This window comes from Heterocephalus glaber, unplaced genomic scaffold (assembly GCF_053883595.1).
Source record: "Heterocephalus glaber isolate CG9 unplaced genomic scaffold, H.glaber_assembly_v1.0 deba00001523, whole genome shotgun sequence".
NCBI lineage: Eukaryota > Metazoa > Chordata > Mammalia > Rodentia > Bathyergidae > Heterocephalus > Heterocephalus glaber.
This window is the reverse complement of record NW_028258327.1, coordinates 9,801,308-9,823,211: the sequence shown is the minus strand read 5'-3', so window position 1 is coordinate 9,823,211 and position 21,904 is coordinate 9,801,308. Positions and strand designations below refer to the sequence as shown.

General features: G+C 33.5%; 1 long non-coding RNA gene and 1 pseudogene across 3 annotated transcripts in view; both read left to right on the top strand.

Moving 5' to 3' along the window:
• Positions 1 to 21,904, top strand: part of LOC106010867 (uncharacterized) — a 1,054,961-nt gene that overhangs the window by 239,345 nt on the left and 793,712 nt on the right. For 2 of the 3 annotated variants that reach the window (XR_015441535.1, XR_015441536.1), the window contains one exon: positions 1,341 to 1,428. The exons of the other annotated variant lie outside the window; for it this stretch is intronic. This is a non-coding gene — a long non-coding RNA (uncharacterized LOC106010867). The remainder of the gene's footprint in view (positions 1 to 1,340; positions 1,429 to 21,904) is intronic. 3 annotated transcript variants of the gene reach the window in all.
• On the top strand, positions 14,535 to 20,722 carry LOC147824958 (mitochondrial nicotinamide adenine dinucleotide transporter SLC25A51-like; annotated as a pseudogene).

The window sequence follows — 21,904 nt, the reverse complement described above, 5'->3', positions numbered from 1 at the left end:
TTTATACATTTGCATGATAATATATACAATATCTTCACTTCTCTTTATGCAAAGGATTTGTTCAATAAATTTATTTGCAGTTATTCATATTTACTTTTCTTGAACACACTTAAATCTTCATACCTCTCCTCACTCCACAACCCCAGAAAGAAGATAGTTGCCTCCTCTATTTTGGACTAACATCACCTTTTAGATTCCCACACTAAAGCATGTAGGCATTTTATAACTACGTATTTCTTTCTCCTTCATTATGATCCTGATATTAGGGATTTTACTTTTTTCTTTCCTTTTTTTGTTCTCTCACAGTCCCTGGCTCAAAGAAGATACTGAAAAACATGTGTCAAATGAATGAAGTAAAGCAAATTAGTGCTAAAGCTCTAAATTTCCTGATTTGCAACCAAATACCCTTTTGCTTAATATTGCTATGTCTCAGTTCTTAGGGTGGAAAACTAGAAGATTTTTTTGATTTACTAAAGACACATTTTTATAATGTTTGAATTTATGAATTTTTTATAAAATATAATGAATGTTTTATAATATTGACAGAATGTACTAGTTTTAAGAAAATAATTAAAATTAAATAAAATTATATGACTACTAGTGGCTTTCTCAGAACAATTAACCTATTAGTGTGCTTCCTTCTCTGTATGACTATAATGTCAGTATGGAAACGTTCCTAACTTTTATGTCTTTTCTGCTGAAAATCTGTCATTAGTGGCAAGAAATGCTCCTGCATTGGAGTGTATGTGCTAATAATACAACTAGGGGGACAAAAATAGTCAAAGGACTATTTCTAAAATCTTGGAAGGTTTTCCACAGGGCATGACAACATCAACATGAACAATACCTAGTGTGTATATCTCATAGTTTACCTATTTTATGTTTTGCTGATGAATTCTAAGTGCCTTAAGTATATCGAAGAAGCTTCTATTTCTTTATAATTTTAAGAACCAAAGAGAAGATAAATTTTCCCTTTGAACAGAAGTTTTATGAGTGACATATGTGAGATTATGTAGATTTTGAGTAAGACTTGAACTAGGATTTAAGTTTTTTTTCTCTTAATCTATTACCAGATTATATTCTCAAGGAAAGATCCTGGGTAAAAATTGATACCAGTGTGTATTTTACAAGATATTAACAACAAAGTCTGATATAGTTAGGCAAAACTATTCATATTTAAAAACTTGATCTACAATTGTAAAATACCATGGGATTAAATATAAAGTTAAGGAAGTTGGTGGCACAACCATGGTGTTACATGTGGAATTTCAATGTTTTATTTAATTTTTCTTGTTATTAAAGGAACGTGAATTAACATTGAGCTCTATTTTCTCAAATAGTTTGGAACTCTGTGGATAAGTGCCTTTACCACTCAAGTAGCAGTTCTTCAACTACAAAACTGGTACAAATGAAAGAATCAGAGCTCAGGTAATCAAGTAATATACCTATAGATTTTTGTTTTTCTTAGTTTAAATTTTTGTTCAGTATTTACTGTGTTTCTCGGGAAGACTAATCCAAGAACACTAGTAGGTTTTTCCCATTTACTTAGTATTGAAATTGTAATGAAAAGATAAATAAGGGAATATGTTAAAATTCACGTGAGGAACTGATCTTTGACCATGCAATATTTCCGGTGAATTTTAAATAGTACACTCAAAAGTTTTCTATATGAGTGTATACAGAAAATACTATTGTTGAGTTAAATTTCAATGTTAAGGAGTAAATATTTTCAACTAGAGAAAAATTTTATTGAGTTTGACATCACATTTTTTAAAACACAGAAATTTTGTTTTTTTTTTTTGGTACCAGGGATTGAACTCGGGACCTTGAGCTTGCGAGGCAAGCGGCAGAACCACTGAGCTAAATCCCTGCCCCTAAAACACAGAAATTTAAAAATACAACTTCTGCCAATTTGTACATTGGCAAATCCATATATAAGTGAACTCATCCCTCAGAAATAGTTAGCTTAATGGATATTGTTCGTGAAGCTTTCTGAAACAGATAACAGCAATTTTATATTTGAATAATTTTAGCTAATACAACCAGTTCCTGATTGTTCATTTCAGTACTCTGTTCAAAAGGATCATAACCTCTGCCTTCATGTGTGACGTGTTTGTCAAGTGTTGATGTCTTTATGTAACAGGAATTTTGAAAGGTCTATTGAAAGGTCTATAGAACTACTAATTAACATTAACATTAAGTGAAGTAAGTCAGACATACAGGCTTAAATATCTCATGGTTTCTCTTATATGAGAAATTATATATATTGAGAGAGAAAGAGGGAGAGGGACAGAGAGGGAGAAAGAGGGAGAGGGAGAGGGAGAGGGAAAGAGAGGGCAACTAGGGAAAAGTTTAAGTCATTCCCCAAATTAGCTGTTCTGTTCTTTCACAAATATTTCAATATGTAAGCTAATTTGTTTCATTTATTTTACTAGTTTTGTTTAGTTCATTGAAAAGAAAGTTTTGTGATATTATCTATTTCTTTTTTGTAAGAGAGAGACTTTCTTTTCTATGACTTGTACTCTGTAACATTTTAGCCATTCTTTTAAGATTATGGTACACAGTGTATTAACTATTGTCATTCTCTAATGACTTTTTTATAGATGTATGAAGAGTACTCATATTTTCTTTATTAGTATCTACATATGTTACATTTAAAAATAATGAAAATATGGATTTAGATTACTTGGTACAGTGAAGTCCAGGAAACTGACAAATGTCTTAAGTCTTGGACATTCACAAATTAGAAAATAGTTTCTTATAAGTATATACTCAAAATTTGACAATTGTAGATAGAATTCAAGTTAAAGACAGGAGAAAAAGTATGGCAGGGGAAAAATTGTTGTTTGAGAATCAAGAATCAAGATATTCAGCTTTCTGTTCTAGACAGTGAGCTGGGTAATTTTAGGGAATCCATTGGTGTCTCTGGGGTTTCCCTTTCTCATTTGTCAAATAATTTCTCAGCAGTTGACTTCTAAGGATTTGTTGTTGCTTTTTCAAAACCTGAAGTATTAAGATGTGTAGAATTGAAAAAAGAGCATTCTAAGTGTAAAATCATATACAGTATGTGACTAAAAGCTCATGTTATATTACCCTTTATCTACAGGTGAATTGGACTTCAGTATTATGTCTCTAGTTTCCTATTTCTGGTTCATAGAATTATCTACTTCTTTGGAGCTTTATTTTCTGCTATATTGATTTCTGTATTGAATTAGAAGGTATAACCCCTCTTCATTCCCATACAATGTAGGGTAACAATAACTAGTCAGATATACTTTGGTTTACATTGCTGAACACAATGACAAACTTGAAATAGAATAAAAACACATCTTACTATATTTGCACACTTTTAAGAGCAAAGGGAGTGTTATTAACAATTATGGCAACTTCTGTTAACCAGGACATGAGGGAAGTTTACAGGGAATATTAGAGGGATAATTTTAATATGTTCTGTATAGCTTTGTATGGTGATATCTTTTACTTATTCTCTACCCTTTTGAGCCAGAGAGAGAAAAGATTTAGATTTAAATAAAGGTAAAATTTTTATTAAAATAGATAAAATGTGCCTTTTGCTTTTCATATATAAAACAGAATGAATTACCAAATAGAAGGGCTCAAATTTGGCCAGAGATTCTGAAAAAGGTAATTATGCATAATCCAGCAATCCCACTAAAATATGCAGTTAGTGCCTCATTTTGCTTACCTCTCCATGAAAGGTCAAAAGTACCTCCCACTGGTACATGTCTGCAATCCCTGAAAGACTGATTAAATTTCTATATAATGTTGAATTTCTGAATCTATTGAACTATAACTTATTTAATTTTTATTATACTTTATCAGTCACTTTTAAAAAGTGTTTAAGAATGAAACTTTCTCTTGTAGATGGTGGAAACCTGAGAAATACTTGCTTTTTAAATATTAAATTTAGCATTTGTTTCACTTGATGAAGTCAAGTTTGGTATGGATTTCTTAAAGGGATTTGAATGAAAAATTTGACTTAATTTTGACATTTAAGTTTTGAAATGGAAGAGTATGAGAATAAAGATGTATCTTCCGTTGCATGAGAAACATAATCTTTTCATATACAGTGAAAAATTAGCCAAAGAAGTATTTGAAACCTTCCTTTGCAAACTCTTAATTCAAAAATGTATCATATGGTAAATTATAGAAACTTGTTCACTCTTGGGAAACTTTTTCATATTCTGAGTTCCTTTCAAATAGGACCTATTCCTACAGCAGGAAATTTTGGGAAAACTAGAGAATAGGAAATATTCTATTCATTCTTATATATTATACTTTTGACATGTGGAGAAGTTCTTCTTTTCTACTTTCTGTTCCCCCCTACTGTCACCACCTTGCCAAGTTTATAATTGTCAGCTCATTCCAAAGCTTCATGCAGGTGTGACAAGGAAAATATGATCTCCAAATAGGCCAAGAAGATAGATCATTCCCTTGCCTGTTCAGTGAAGAGTTTCAGGAACATTAAGATGATTTCTATTCTCTTGAGTAGCAGAGCTTGTGTGAGAGCCCCTTGAAAACTAGAGACTCCCAGGATAAAACCTTTCAGTAAAGGAAATACTTTATCATCTGATAAAATGTTGTGATCTAGGGATACCTACAAATTGTGAGCACTGGGAATGAAATCTTAACTCCTTTATATGGTCCTCAAACTTTTGTTTTATTTTTCCGAATTTCCAGTCCTATTTTCTATGATTTTTATTCCTTCTTTACCTAAACCTTTGCTGTCTTTATATCTCAATGTTTTCCATACTTCTGGTAGGTCCAAGCCATATAAAAATTCTAAATCTAAATTTTCTCTGATTCTCTCACCTTCAATTCTTTTTGTTTTCTGATTAAATCCAATTTTATTTCTCTAAACTCAATTCAAACATCTCTTCCCTAGGAAAGCCTTGACTAGGACAACTCTATACTCTATGCTTAACTTAGTTTTCTATTGTTGCAAAACAAATTATCAAAAATTTATAATAAACATAAGTGTATTATAGTAAGAAACATAAGTTTACTTTCCTTGGATTAGGAGTCTGCACATGGCTTATCTACCATAGGTCTGCTTGGCACTAACATAGCTATAGTCAAGAGGTTTGCTGGGCTGATGTTCTCACTGTAGGGCCAGAGTCCTTTTATAGACTCACTGACTGTTGGAAAAATTCATTTCCTTGAGGTTATATAATGGAGGTCCCCTTCTTCTTGATATCTATTGACCAGATAGTTTCTGAATTTACCAGTACTTTGCTGTGTGACTCCCATAGGAAGATCATAACATGGCTGTTAGCATTCTTCAAGGTCAAGATCAATGCATCTTTCTAATGTTGAACCTTACTTTAAGGCTCTTCAGAGTAGGGCAGATCCACCTAGGTTGACAAAAGATAATCTCTGTTTTGATTAATTCAAAATCAATTCATTAAAAACCTAATCATAGGAGAACTATATATTTGGATGTGCTGTCCAGACTTAAAGGATGAGAATTATACACCAGGGTGCAGGGTTCTTTGTGGCAGGGGGGAAGGGGCGACTTTAGAATCCTGCCTGGCTCCATGCTTTCTCATGTTTCCATCCTTTTACCCCTAAACACACTTTAACTGTATACTTATTTCTATGATTCTTTAATAACTATTTAAATAAATGAGGGATTTTTATTGATTGAAAAAAATGAATTACTGAATGAGTTCTACTATAATTATCTGGCAGTAGGTGGACATTCTTGGATCTATTTATTCCCTAACATCTATCCGCTGAAAGATAGAAGCTTAATACCAGAATCAGGCTTCTATCCTGAGGTCACCAGAAGGAGTAAGACACAATAAAGAAATGCCTCCCTAGTTTCCAGGCCTAGTGGAGCTTATTTTTTGTTGCAAGCTAGACTGGCATTATAAGCATTTACTAACCTCCATAGATAGGGATCACAGTGCATCTACTTCTTCTAGGAAGGATGTGTCAGCTAGGAAAATAAACTGAGCCCATTTGTCTTTGTCTCTCCATTTGGGCTGCCATAACAACATATTTTAGCTAGGTGTGGCCTGTAATCCCAGTACTTGGGATGCAGATGCAGGAGGATCCCTCTGAATTTGAGGCCAGTGTGGGCTACACAGTGAGTTCAAGGCTAGTTTGAACTACATAAGTAAGAGCTTTTATTAAAAAAATAATATCTTAAACTGAGCAGTTTATGAACAACAGAATTTATTTTTCATAGTTACGGAGAATGGAAATTAGAGATAAAGCTACTAGTTCTATGGTTCTGGAGAGGGCTCTCTTGCAGACGGTCATCATATCATTTTTCCTTATATAGTGGGAAGACCACAAGAGAGCTCTTTACAATCCCTTGTGTATGGCTAATTCCACTCATGAGGACACCTTAGCAGCCTAACTCCCTAAAGCTGTATTTCCTAATACTATCACATTGGGAATTAGAATTTCAATGTATGAATTTTGGTGAAGCACAAATGTTCAGTCCATTACAAAATGAGAGACTCATATCTTTTTAAAAATAAGACAATTCCAGAGAGGGTAGGATAACAATTCAATGGTGTGTATGTGTATGCGTGTGTGTGTGTGTGTGAATTTTTTTGTTTATAAAACTAAATATTACTGATTAAAAGGAAAATTGAAAGAACTCTCCATCAACAGAGGCTTTCTTTCTCACATCTATAATTTATTATAAATGTAGCATCCCAAGCCACTTCACCTGAGTGAGGTGTAGATGGTTTGCGTGGGGTATAGAGACTTAGGACTTTAGATTTTGCTGTGATGGTATTTCTTTAGGCCATTACTTAAATGAAAGTTTGAATTTAGATGGTCTTGGAAATATATACATCTCTTGGTAGCCACAAATGAACCCCCCCCACAAATGATATAGCATGCAACTCTAAATAACTCTTAACCTTCATTTTCATAGTAAGTCTTATGATGCTTAATATACCTTGTTAATAGCTCATTGCTATTATTGCTGTGATTACCAGTGAATAATACACTTTTAATACAATACCTAGGGACACAGATTGTCTTTGTGGATGTCTGGGTACAGTGTTCTGTGATATAATATTTTCTCTATTGGGATCAAGTTCATCTTATGGTTATCCCAATCTTTCTCCCTCATGAGTATTCATGCTTCATTTTTGGAATCCTAAAACTAAAAACTCTTATCAATGTTCATGTCTACCACAGTTTGAACACATAGTGTTTAATAAATGTTTGTTATGTAAATTAATGAATAAATAATATCAACAATTTTAGATATTTTCAAAGTTGAGTTCAGGTGGTAATTGGAGAGGCCAAATTAAGTTATATAAAAAATAGAGGAATGGAATCACTTGACTAAGATAAGCTATGTAAGATAATTCTAGAAACAATGAAAGGCAGTGGGACATAAAAACATATTACAGCCAGCAGGTTATAGCAGGCAAAGACTACAGGAGTCTACCTGTTCTTATGCGTGAGAAATCTTAGCATAAGGAACTGGCAGAGAATAGTTGAACAGTCAAGAACAGTTGATGACTGACCTAAAAGATCTTGACAACAAAGCTGTAGAGTAAGTGTCTGATTCCTGGAGGAGTAGAGAGATAACACTGGGACCTAGACTTAGAGATGTTTGCTAGTTGGGAATGGTAATAGGTATGTAGCCATGATAGATGAGGAAAGTTGTGGAAAGACACAGACTCAGACATTATAACTAGAGGTTAAAGTAAGGACAGTGGACCACAAATAGTTCAGGAGGTGAATTACTAGGACTGTGGCCCCACACAGAGTAATACCATAGAAGTTGACTTGGTGCTGATTTGCTAGCCCAGTTTTTGGTAAATTTTCTCTACTTTGGAAAAGACTGAGACCTAGCTGTTGAAGTTGAGCTACCTCTGCCAGTGGCATTAGAGAGACTTCAATTGTGGCCAGACATGTTAATTAGGATATTGAAAAGATACAGTCCTCAACCTCACATGCATTCTAAGGTATTCAGGGTACTTTCCTTTTATTGGAAGGGTAGAGTACACAGCAGAAAATCTGGTCCCAAGGGCTGCACAGACAGGAATATGCAGCCACAGAGAGAAAAGCCTGTGAATAACAAGAAATCTTGTTCAACTTGGTTGGTAACTACAGCAGAAATGTTACCACAGAGCTTTTCAGGTTCTTTTTGACCTCTTAGCCCTTGGACCTGCCCTGAATTTCTTGCCCATCATCACTAGCTTCATTTACATTTTTCTGTTTCTGTAAAATACTCTGTGTTCTGACAGCTTAGTCAAAAACTGTCTTTTTGTCAATAAATGATAAATGACTTCTGAAAGTTGGAAAAGATAATTATGGTATCTATGGGCAGAGTGACTTTTCCTACAGCTCTAAATTTGAATAAATTCAAGCCTGTGGGAAAATTCTGGAAGAATAGTACAATGAATATTCTTGATAATTTAATCTAGAGTCACTAATTATTTTTTATATATGTATTTTGAGACTAGGGTTCAATATGTTGCTCAGGCTGGTCTTGAACTCCTAGGCTCAAAGTGATCATCCTACCTTAGCCTTCTGAATACCTGGGACTACAGGTAGCACCAGTGTGTGTAGCTGTAGATTCACTAATTATTACAGTCCACCAAATTTTCCATCATCTCTCTATATGTAAATATGTATACATGTATATGTATATTGAAATACATATAACCTGTTGAAAAATTTGAGTTAGTTCCAGATTTTTACCCTTTAATGATGCAATTTTTATTTCATAAATACATAGACATTTTCCTAATGACGTTACGATTATCATGCTCAAGAAGTTTTATATTGATGTATAATATTATGTAATATATAGTTTGTATTCAATTTTCCCAATTGCTTAAGTAATGTCCTTTATAGATTTTTTCATAGTGACTTAAAAAATATCTGATTTTGTAGGACATTTACAAAAAAGACTAGGCACATAAAATTTTAGGGTATCTTGGATAAAGTATAAAGGATAGGTATATTCATTCCATTTTCTCAAGAAAGTAATTGCTTTCCTCTTTCCAATGTTGGAAAAGCACAACTATCAATTAACAACATGTCAGAAGGTCTGGGTGCATAGTAATAGCTTTTATCTAATGGAGTTTTAGTGAATTTTCTTAGTTTAAGAAAGTTTGGTGAATTTTCTTTATTTTAAAGTAGGTCTTCACTTATTGAATGCTAGCTATTATATTTATATTGTATTCATACTTGATCTTTTGGCCAAAGCAGCAAGAGACCAGTTTAAAAAAATCTATTCCTCTTAATTTAAAGACAGTGATTAGAGGATATTCTAGAGCTTTGAAACTGTTGTGAGTATTCTACTTAAGAAAATAAACACTAATTGAAAGGGCTAATCAAAAACTCATCATCCTGAAGGGCACTTGGATGGTTCATAAGTGTGCAGCTTAGACAGACAAGGTGCTTGTACAGGGTCTCATCATTCTTAGTTGAGGAACCTTAAGCTATGCATTTGATGAGTCCTTGTGATGAGTTTGACTATTTATGATTGCAAAATATATCTGATATTAATTTTCTTCACAATTTTGCAGTTTTTAGGAATAATTTATCCTCACTCAGTAGCAAAAACATATATTGTAACATTTCTGTCAAGAAAATAATTGCTTTTTCTAATCTGTAGTCTTTGTGCACTTAATTCTGTCACACAATGTCTGCAAATATTCAGTAAATAAATAATTTCCCCAAAGTCATGCTCTTTAGAAGTGCATGAATAATTAAATCATTCCCCTTTATTGCAGTTATATAAGAGTTTTCCCTTATCTGATAGAGCTACCTTCATTTCATGAATCATTATCTCAGGGGCTTAACCAAAATTTACAGATAAAAATAGCCACCAAAGATGCTTTTTCAAATATTTCTATGTGATTCAGACAATTTCCTAAGAAATAAATTTTCTATAAAATGGACTCAACAGACTGTGTTTATAGCAGCACAATTTATAATAGCTAAATTTTAGAAGTGGTCTATATGTCCATCAACAGAAGAATGAATAAAGAAAATGTGATATTTACAAACAATGGAGTAATATTCTGCCATAAAGATAAAGGAGTCATTTGGAGGAAAATGGATGCACCTCAAAACCATAATGTTAACTGAAATAAATCAGACATACAAGCTTAAATATCACATGGTGTTTTTTATATGAGAAACATGAACTATAAATAGCAAAATAAACAATAGATACTAGGAAGTAGGAAGATAGATCTTTCTCAGATGGAAAGAGGATCAAGAGATAGCGGGAGTGGGGAGGGAAAGGAGATGAAAAAAGGAATTAAGATATGTTATGTGCATGTACCAGCTCCTTACAAGGAGTGTAAACATCACATACTGCAAACATGTACTAATAAAATAAATAAGTTATTTAATTAATTCAAGTATTTGTTGGCTCTCATATGGATTAGAGAAAAATTCTAATAACTGAAAAGAAAATTGTGAGTTGGAAAAGGGAGTTTAGTGTTTATTTGGGAAATTTGTTTTTGAGACTGTTGCTGTCAATAGAATTTTGTTGGTCATTACAAGGGCACATGTGCAAAATGTGGTTAAGTAACCAAGCTGGAATGTGTGACCTTCATAGCCCAAATAACCTGATAAGAATGTTTAAAAACTATTATAAAAATTTACTATTCATGTGCATTAAAATGTTGTAAATGTGGTAGCAGAAATAATTCAGTTTCCCTCACTCAATGCTGAACCACGCTTTTATACCAGCTTCAGGATTGCCTTCTGTTTCAGTGTTCCCATTTGCTTGTTCACTATTATGATATTCAATTCAATAAAATACATGACTTTGTTAATTTTGTCAAATTCTAAAATACATAGGCCATTATATTTTTCTAAAGCTGTTACTACAGTCATATTTATTAGGAAAAGAGACCTTCAAATTTCATGGTGAGCTTCAAGAAGGTTTACCAAGAGGTTTACTCATTTCTCTTTGTAATGAGTTCTATCTTTAGAATAGAATAATTACCATTAGTCCATATGTCCTATGGAAATACATTTCATAAGATGTTCTGATCAAGAACCAGTATTTCCAGGGAGGCACAAAACTTTTAGATCTCTGACACTCATACACAATTGTCTTAGTCAATTTGCACTATTATAATAAAATATCATAAACTGAGTATCTTATAAAAAAACAAGAGTTTTTTTTTGAGGTACCAGGGATCAAACTCAGGACTTTGTGCTTGCAAGGCAGGTGTGGTGCCACTGAGCTAAATCCCCGGCCTCCCCTTTTTTTAGCGTAGAGATTTATTTCTTGCAAGTCCAAAATCAGGCTGTTAGCAGATATTGTGTTCATGAGGACCAACTTCTGGTTCATAATGGGACTCTTCAGCTGTGTCCTCAAACAGCAAAAGAGACGTGCGTTCTTGAATTCTCGGGCCACTTTTATTTTTTATTAATACTGTTCATGAGGACAATGCCTCGTGACATAATCACTCCTCTAATTTCAGCAGTATGTGAATTATAGAGAAACACAACCTTTTGGACTTCCTATACTCACACTCCTGGTGACTACATTGCATTGAAATGAGATTTATTAAAGGCTATAGGATTCACTTCTTTCCTGAAAGCTTCATCTTCAAAATTCCAGATGCGATACCATAACTATTTTAGTAAAGCTTTAGAAAGCTGTTCTATGACTCTCATGAGATTATTTTAAAACAATGTACTAAATTGAACTTTATGAGTCTAATATGTAAGTAAAATAATAATTTATTGTCCAATTGATACTCCTTTAATAGTGAAAAGAGGAAATATCAATAATTAAGATAATAGGTATAAATTAGAATAGTCCAGGTAAACCAGAACGTAAGATCACCCAATAGTAACAGTACCTGCTGTGTAGGATTCTTGTGACAAGTCAATATCCAAATATATGCAAAACATCTAGCTGTTATGTAGCAAACATTCAATAAGTGGTGCCTGCTGATGTTGTTATTTTTCATGTTTCCCATTTTGGCCAACAAAATTAAACGACAGTGAGTTATTTATTTTCTTTATTTATAATAGCTGATGTTGGGTCCAGTAATAAGGCAATGAGAGTTTAATAAAACAATCATACAGGGTCCTCTCTGAAAGGAAAAGAAACTTAAACTATATATCAGTATGTCTGCTATAGTCATTAAACACTGAAAGAAAGGAAGTCTGTTTTTAAAATTTAAAAAAATACTACACAACCCATCCTGTCTTTTGAAGATATACCAGCCTTGTAGTTACTTCCATGGGAAGCTACTTAGAACTAAGTAGATTATGTTGAAGCTTTTAGGCTTATTGGGGCAGAAAAAAATGTAAATAACTAATTTATTAGATGACTAGTCCTAAGGCATTGGTTTTTGGTTTTACTGATTCAGTATACTTATTAAAATAACTATCACACAATCGTTACTTAATAATTGTTGGATCAATGAAAATATGAATAAATGAATTTCAGCAGCTGAATATGAACATTATGAGACAATGACCTCTACTATTACCATGAAATCAAGGTTTCATTATTGCAGGAGACTTTCCTATGCTCCAGCTAGAACTTTTAGGGTCATAGAACCAAGGAATTCAGCGATTTTATAGTTGCAGTAAGTGGCAAGTATGGCGTTATTTGCTATTTAAACTGGTTCTCTGTTAATTGATTACAAAAAGAAAAAAAATCAATAAAACTCATCTACCAATTATCTCAATAAGGCTTCCTGCTGCACACACTATAAATTTGAAGCATGGAAGTCTTTTGTGTAGGCTGAAGTGCTTTATGAAATATCAACATTATTTATTAATATTCAGCATCTTTAAGTACTATTGAGAATTATAAACAGGTTCTAATTTCTGCTTTAGCTCCCTACATACTTTGACGTGAGCCATTTTACTTCTATTTCGTTTTCCACATCTATAAGAATAGGAAGCAATAATGGAAAATTACAAAGTAAATATAAATGATTACATCCATGTCAAATCATCTTTAAAAAGTGTGTGAACAAGATTAAAACTAATTTAAACATTTGATCAATAAAAAATGATTGATGCTATTGTCTTTTGTGCATTCTGACAAGTAAAGGGCGATTACATGCCAAGAATAGTAAAAAAATGAATGTATTAAATATATTCCTGGTTTGAGATGTGAGATTTCTTAATAAGGAAAGATAGTTGAATGCTTTATGAAGTTTATGAACTTGTAATTTGGTCCTGTAATTAGATGAGACTTTGACAGACCCATCCTTCTACAATTTCACAATCAAGAGGCTTTTGCCTACAATAGTGTTGAATCAAATAGACAGGCTTAATGGACTATTTTAAAGATTGGCCATAGCTTATGCAAAACATGAAGTCTTTAGAATATTTTAAAGGCTTCCTACCACAAATTGTTTTTGCAATTTTCATTTCATTTTTAACTATAAAGTTAAGGCATCTTTAGTTATTTTTATTTTAAATTGCTCCTGCTGTTTTTCTCCTCCTAAGAAGCAGTCACTGTTCTTTTTTCTTTCTCCTGGCCATTGTAATCTTTCTTACATGAATAAAAACAAAATGGTTTATTTTACAAAGAGTTTCTATAGATCTCTCCTTGAAGTTGCAAGGAAAATGTCTTACTATTATCAAATTGAAAAAGGTATAATGCAGTGCAGTTATAAGCGAGTTTTATCAATGAATATTTTCCCTGGTGTTCTCATTTTCCAAAAGCTCTTTCTGCTGCATCTTTTAGCATCCATGGCTGAAAAAGTTAATTCTGAGATCAAGGCAAAAGTTAAAATTGGGTAACCATGCTACAGATATCTTACTTTTTGGCCTACAGGAGTCTTGATACAAATTAATTGTTTCTGGGATTCTTAGACCTTCCTCAATCAGATGTAAATTGCACCACACATGATTGGCTGCTTTTCCATTCTTGAGTTCCCTATAGAGAACTGTTGGCCACCAACTGCTGTGGAGACACAGCAGAGCAGCAGCTTGTCTGGGACAGCTGTGGGACCACAAACAGGAATGGAGCTGAGTTTCAACCACAATTGTGTGCCTGCACACACACCCAGCACCTTTCCAGAATTTCCATTTAGAGCACCAGAGACATTTTTCAAGCCAGAAATAATGTTAGGGAAATCTATGACCAAGCTTTGTTTTTTAAGCAACTTTTCAGACCAATCTAGAGATGCTGGAGCACAGAACATCTAGCAGTCAGTAGGAATGAACATGAAATTAATGCCAAGATTGATTAGGGAAAAACAAATATAGATGCTCTCAAAAACAGATTTCCTATGACACTATATGGACCTGTAGAGGCAGCAGTAATAATAGTACCTTAAACTCAATTAAAATAGCATAAAAGACCCAGCCAGGAGACCTTAAGACCATATTTGTAGCTGAGTACTGAATTTAGCCCCAAGAAATATGAGATCTACTTTTCATCTCACAGGAATTTACCATTTCAAAAAACTTGGATTTAGGAGGTTATTAGAAGCAATAGAGCTGCTTTACTTCATATGTAAAGAAAGATTTGAAAATATAGAATATATCTTTTCAAAGAAATTTTACAAGTAAATTTTAAACATATATTGGGAAATGAAGAATTGAAATGACATATATATGAAATGTAGAATTCTAACCATAAAGCATTCATTCAGGTCTTATTGGATTTGTCTTCAGTGTCAGTATAAATTATTTGTGTTTATAAATTACATTTAAAAAGTCAATAACTGCTATTCAAAAAAAATTCCTTTCTTAGAAGAAAGTACTAATTGATCCTTTCTGCTGCATTCAAGGATTCAGATTACCTGGATTTAAAATTTGACTCAGGTGCTGTGTAACTTTGACAAATTACTTAACCCTCACACTATAGTTTCCTTTTCTATAAAATGCATAATTCTCATATTGGGAGTTGTGTAGAATAAATGAGATAACTCACTTCTAGGAGTGCTTGATGTTTAGAAAATGTTAAACACATGTTTATCATCATCATTTTTTTATATTCACTATCTCTTTAATTGATACTCCAGAGATTTCTTCAATAAGAATTCTCTGTAGGTATGCAGGATCACAGATAGCTATAAAATACAATTTCTCTGTCTATAGCGTCAATCTCCTCGTTATTGAGAGGGTCCTCTGTAATTATGCTGTTAATTTTCTTTATTGGGCAGTAATGTTTATTTTTACAATGTTTTTGGGTTGTAAAAATAAATAATTAAATGAGATGACATTTGTTAAAGTGCTAAGCATGGCCTGGCTTATAGTAAGTTCTAAATAATTTTTGGCTTTTAAATATTTGCTTTCTGTATGGGAAAGGAAACCAATATTTGATGTTCCAAATAAAACACTTCACCACACCACCAAAGTGCAATACACTCCTATGAACTATATAAGAATTGTTATTTTTGGCAATTATCTCCAGGCTGAAGCTATGATTTGAAGGTGATATCTGCAAAAGTCTAAATACAGTGAGACCTTACAATATGTTACTGAAGACTCCTGGCCTTAAAGAAAGGTGGTACAGGCCTTGCTTGCAGGCCATCCATGCAGGCAGCACTGGGCGTGGGGCCAGTGCCTGCGGCCATGGGAAATCCAGGTATCAAAATTGACTCCAGAAAAGACAACCTAACAGACCAGTAGCAGTGGAAGAAATTGAGAGTTACCAGAAACCTGTCATTCCCTACAATGCAAGGCTCAGCTGATGTCACAGGCTAAAAAATCCTTCATGAACAAGAGAGATCAGAGCAACATAATGGATTCAGAAGCTCATGAAAAGAGGCCACCAATCCTAACATCTTCAAAACAAGACATATCACCTCACATTACCAGTGTTGGTAAAATGAAGCATTATTTGTGTGGCTGCTGGCAGCTTTCAGCAATATAACAATCACATTTCCAGTTCAGAAGGTCCTCTTTTGGCAGCAGCTTTATGGAATCAACACCTGGGATGCAGTACTTCAGTTGAGGAGGGACTGATTTTGAAACTTGTATAGTGGAATCCTTCCCCCATTAATGCAGAAAACAACTACCCTGGCACTTATGTTTGGTCTGTATGAGGATTTATCTTGCCTTCTTCATAAGCATGTCAGTGCTCCACAGTTTGCAACCCGTGGTGCAGCTGCAGTACTTGCAGGGACAACAGAAGCCATTTTCACACCATTGGAAAGAGTTCAGACATTGCTTCAAGACCACAAGCGTCATGACAAATTTACAAACACTTATCAGGCCTTCAGGGTGCTGAAATGGCATGGAATTAGAGTATTATCGAGGTTTGGTGCCCATTCTTTTCTGTAATGGATTCAGCAACGTTCTTGTTTTTGGCCTTCGAGGTCCGATAAAGGAGCATCTGCCTACTGCAACAACTCACAGTGCTCATTTGGTTAATGACTTTATCTGTGGAGGTTTATTGGGTGCCATGTTGGGGGTCTTGTTTTTTCCAGTTAATGTTGTAAAAACTCGCATACAGTCTCAGATTGGTGGGGAGTTTCAGTCTTTCTCCAAGGTTTTCAAAACAATCTGGTTAGAATGGGACAGGAAACTGACAGATCTCTTCAGGGGTGCCCATCTAAATTGTCATCAGTCCTTCATCTCTTGGGGCATAGTCAATGCAACTTCTGAATTCTTGTTAAAGATCATATGAAAAAAGTCACCAGTGAAGTGCCATGCATCAACCGAATAGACCTGAGAAAAATGCAGTTTGACTTAGGTACAAATTGGCCCCAATACAAGTTGGTATCATTAAGTGCAGGCCACAGTGAATTATGGGAAAGCCATTTTCCCTGAGCATCAACAAAAACAGAATAAAAAGTTTCAGTAGGAAAATTTTAAGTCATTTTTTTCTTTTGTTTTTAATTTTTTATCATTACCAGAGAGCTTTAGGCTAATTGCTGGTAAATAGTTGTTTATCTGATGGTCTTTCACAGGGTATCCTAATAAGCCAGACATGATTCTTTCCCCCATAACAGCCTTTAAGCCTTCTGTATTGAAGCATATAATGGCCATAACCAGCCAGGGAAAATGCCCCGAGGGCCCTAGGATTTACCAGGCTTACTTTGTTACTCCATTTCTTCTTCGCTCTCAGGAGCAGTTGCAAAGGGTAGTCTTCATTAAACTCAAGTATATATATGGCAGGACACAGGCAGAACAGAAAAGAAAAACAGCTTATTTGGTCAATCTGTTTTATTTTATTTATTTATTTATTCATTCATTTATTTTTGGTACAGGGGATCGAACTCAGGACCTTGCACTTGTGAGGCAGGTGTGTGCCACTGAGATAAATCCCTGTCCCTGTTTGGTCAGTCTGAATTGTTGGTGTTAGTTTTGAAATTAAGCATCTGTTGGGATAGTCATAATCCAGACTGTTTTCTGTTTAGATGTGGTAGATGGAATCATGCAACTAATGAAATTTCTCATTTTGTTTTCTGCCTTTGTACATTTTCTTTTTTTTGGTACTGGAGATCGAACTCGGGACCTTGTGTTTGCTAGGCAGGTGGCGGCACCACTGAGCTAAATCCGCAGCCCTGAATGCTTTCTGTTTAATTCTGAAGGTGATCTTAAGCCCTTCCAAAATATCTTTAGGTTAATTTTACTGATTTCATTGCCAAAAGATGGGAAGATTTAAAATTTTTATAGGTGTTTGTTAAGTTGTTACTTACATATAGTTCCTATTCTCTCTAGCTTGGTTTATTTGAATTATTGGCTCCAATTTAATAGAGAGCTTTGGAGGTTTTTTCCCCCTTGAGTAGTAATTTGTCATATTTGAGCATCCTGTTTTCTTGAAGCTATACTTCTAAAAAATAAAACACTTCCATACATTAGAAAAAAAGAAAGGTGGTACAGTATATATGGTAAAGGCAGAGTACTTAAACATCTGGCTATTATTGGTTGGTCATGGGAAAGCAAGCACTCATGCTGTGAAAACCCACTTGCAAAGGAACTGCAGGTGGACTTTTAGAGCTGAAGGCAGAATTTATAGACAAGTAATAAAAAATGGAAATCCTATAACCCCAAGGAACTGACTGCTGCTGAAACCTGAGAAACCCCCCTGACTGAAGAAGTGAGTCCTTCCCCGTATACCTTCCAGATGAGAACACAGGCTTGGCCAACATCTTGTGAGAGTCTAAGCAAAGCACCAAGTTGAAGCATTCCCAGACTAATTTGACTAAAATTGTGGCACAATAACTGTATTTTCTTTTCAGCCACTCTCTTTGTGGTAATTTATTATGTAACATTAGCTTGTGACCACACATTGTACTCATTTAATATTAAGGCAGATTTCTTGCTTTCTAGGAGAGTAACTTGAAAGTTAGCACAATGACATCTTGGATTGGAATTTTACCAAGCTATACCAGGGACATATACAATTGTTGAAAACATACTTTGTGTTCTAATAGTGATACTAAAAAAAGATAAGTTTGAATCCTTGTTCTGCCACTGCCTATTTAATAAATGTACTCTGTCTGAGCTGCAGTTTTTTGGGGGGATAATAAAATGAAAATCATACCCTGTAGTTTTTTAGGATTGTGGTAAAGATTACCTGAGATAGCCAAAAAAATAATTAGCCTAGCACCAATTGAATAACAGAAACCCAATAAATAACTATTTTTACTAATAATATCTGGTGATCACTCTATATTTTAAGGATCAATACAATGTCTATGCAGATAAGGCATCAAGAAGCACAAATGAAAGCAGTAACCCTTGAATACATTCTTCAAGTTATATTTTGATCATGATGTCTTGCTTTATCATGAAGATTTCATGCACTGATGTTTAATATAAAAAGGTAAAGTGTTATTGTTCAAAAGATTAGGTTTTAAATGAAAAAAAATTTAAGGGAGTGATATTTTTAAGGAAACTACCAGGTGAAAATCAAAATCATGAATTAGAATGTAAAGAAAACCCCAACCATGTTTGGAACTGTACATGCTCTCCATTTAAAAGTGAACATTTTTTGGATAAACTCTTTTGTTTCCTCTTTTATACCAAATATTGCCTCAGATCAATGGAAAAAACTACTATAAAATATTCTAATGCTTTCTTTATTCTTTTAAAATTAAAGCAACATAAATTTTGTACAATGTACGTAGTGAGATGCCAAGAGATTTCATTTGTACTTTGTTAGTTGGCTTTCAATCACTGTGACAAAAATACTTGAAACAATCAATTTGTAAAGAGGAAAATTTTATTTTGGCTCATGCTTTCAGATGTTCCAGTCCATGGTTCCTTGGCTCTGTTGCTTTGGTCTACTGTGACACATTACCTTATGACAAGAGTGGTGGCAGAGAGTCCCATTCATCTCATAGCTGCTGGCGAGGAAAAAGGGAAGGGGTTGGGGTCCCAGTATCCCCTTCAAGTGCACACATCCCATCATCTCCACAAACATTCTATGGGTTATAAATGATCACATCTCCATTTTACAACTAAGAAAAATGCAGCTCATCACATTTGCTCAGGATCACCTAGTTTATAAACTATGTGAAATATGACCAGGAATATATGTCTAGCTGATTTTTAAGTCTCACCCATAGGCTCCTGCCTTAATATTTAAATAGTATCTAGTTCAATATATTCACTGTACAAAAGACTAAACTTAGGTTCCCATTTGCCTGATGTATGTGTGTATATAGTTCCACTAGCTGGATAAAAGCTGAAACTTTAACCATTATGCTCCTTGAGCTAGAACACAAAAAATTATAGTTGATACTCCTGGTCTAGTACTCATATGTATGTGGTTGTGTCTACATATATGTATGTGAAATTATACCTTTATGAATATGGACCTTACAGGGCACATAGGTCATATTTAGATGTCTTCTTGAGATTAGAAAAATAATTTTTGTATTTTTTTTTTTTTGGTACCGGGGATCAAACTCAGGATATTGCTCTTATGGGGCAGGCAGCAGAACCACTGAGCTAAATCCCCAGCCCTAGAAAAATAAATTTTAAGATTAAGAATTAACTTGCAACATGTGTTTTTGTTAGTATGGTAGCTTACTACCTAGACAAGAGATGGAAGTTTTAAAATTATTATTTTGTATGTATTAGTCATTTTTGTTTTTATGTTGTCAACTCTTCAATATTGTATTGTTTATCATTACTCTCCTTTTTATGTATAAAAATATTATAGCTTATTTCTAAGATAATTTGAAACTTATTCTTTAATTTCTTTTTTACACAGACATTAAAATTAAACATTCTATTTTCATCCAATTGAAAATTGTATCATATTCAGAAAAAGAACCTAGCTTTAATAAATAAAATGCACACACTTAGTTTTTTTATAAGTTAGGAGTGTTTATTTTAAAAGGGGAGAAATTTTAAGACTCCTTTTATAAATTTATGCATCAGCAAACCTTGTAAATACATAAATGTACCATAAATCCTATTAATAGGTATTTTGTTTACATATTTTTATCTCAATTATCTATGCCCACAGGACTCATTCAATCAATTTTTCACTAAGTAGTTTTCAAAATATAATTACTCTTATGGGTAGGTCTATGAACAGCAGTGTCATTTACACTATAGTTTACTAATTGCACTTTGAAGCTATTATAATGAATTATATCAGTACATTCTTCAAGGAGATCAGTTAATGCTAATCATTTGTATCACATATATCACTTAGAAATGCTCCATCCATAAAAACCTTTCAGTTATAGTCTTGTTTCTTTTTCATTCTCTTGTATTGCAAGTTATAGATGTAAATATATACAGCATGTACTTTTCTTGCCGTTTAGGCTCTTGTACTGATTCTGAATTAATATTAAAATTTAGAGACAATGTTTTATGGCAGGAATAAAATTACTTTAAAATCGTGTAATAATTGTGTATACATATATATTATATATGAATCAAATTTTAAGAGTTTATATAAAATTTCCTTTTTCTTAAGATTTTTTTTGTCATTCCTTCATATTTCCAGAACACATTTTGGCATTTATTTCTGTGTACATTTCTTTTTGTGTACAAAGGAGCTAGTATTTAATGTGTCTATCAGTTAGAAATAAATGACAAGAGGTTTATGTGTTTAAATCTATATATGTTGAGAAGATTTTACGGTAATTAAGACATTCACAATCTTTTGAAGGCTGATGCAGTTGGATCACAAATTGGAGCCATCCTGGGCAACTTGGCAATTCAGTGATACACTGTCACAAAATAAAAATTAAAAAGGGATAGGCTGGGAATGTAGTTCAGAGTAAAGGCTCTGAGTTCAATTCTATATTATTGCAAACACACATACACACACACACGCACACGCACACATGATTATGTGTATTTTTAAATTGTAAAATAATGATAAAAAATTATGTAGCCCCAGGAGTATGATAGAAAGTGACCTACATACAATGACAAAAATATTTTAAAACCTCCTTTAAAATATTTCTTTTTGGGGCTGAGGATTTAGCTCAGTGGTTCTGCTGCCTGCCTTGCAAGTGGAAGGACCCGAGTTCGATCCCTGGTACCAAAAAAAAAAAAGTCTAAAATATTTATTTTTTGTAAAATTTACCAATTAAAGTACTGCTTAAATTGTTAGAAATTGAGAAATATTCTTTTGAGAAATCATATTGCTATGATTATATATTGTAGAAAAAATTATACATTTAACATTGCAGAAGGTGATGCTATTTGTTTTCTATTCAAAATAATACTTTTTGGAAACTATCAAATTTATTCTTAAGTAAAAAGCTAATATTTGTTGTTATCATAATATGAATTTTTGACCTTACCTCATAAAATCAAGAGAGAAGAGTAAAGATGGCCTTGAGGAGTCTTTATAAGGAGTGACTGCTGACAAAAATATGTTAATGTAAATTCAGATTCCACATATCTTATTAAATTATTCTTTAAGGCAGATAGTGAAACTGAGAAATAATTTAACCAAGATTGTAAAGTTGTAAGAGAGAGCATGAGGCTTTAAAACCATTAGTTCTACTGAAAAATTGTAACCTCT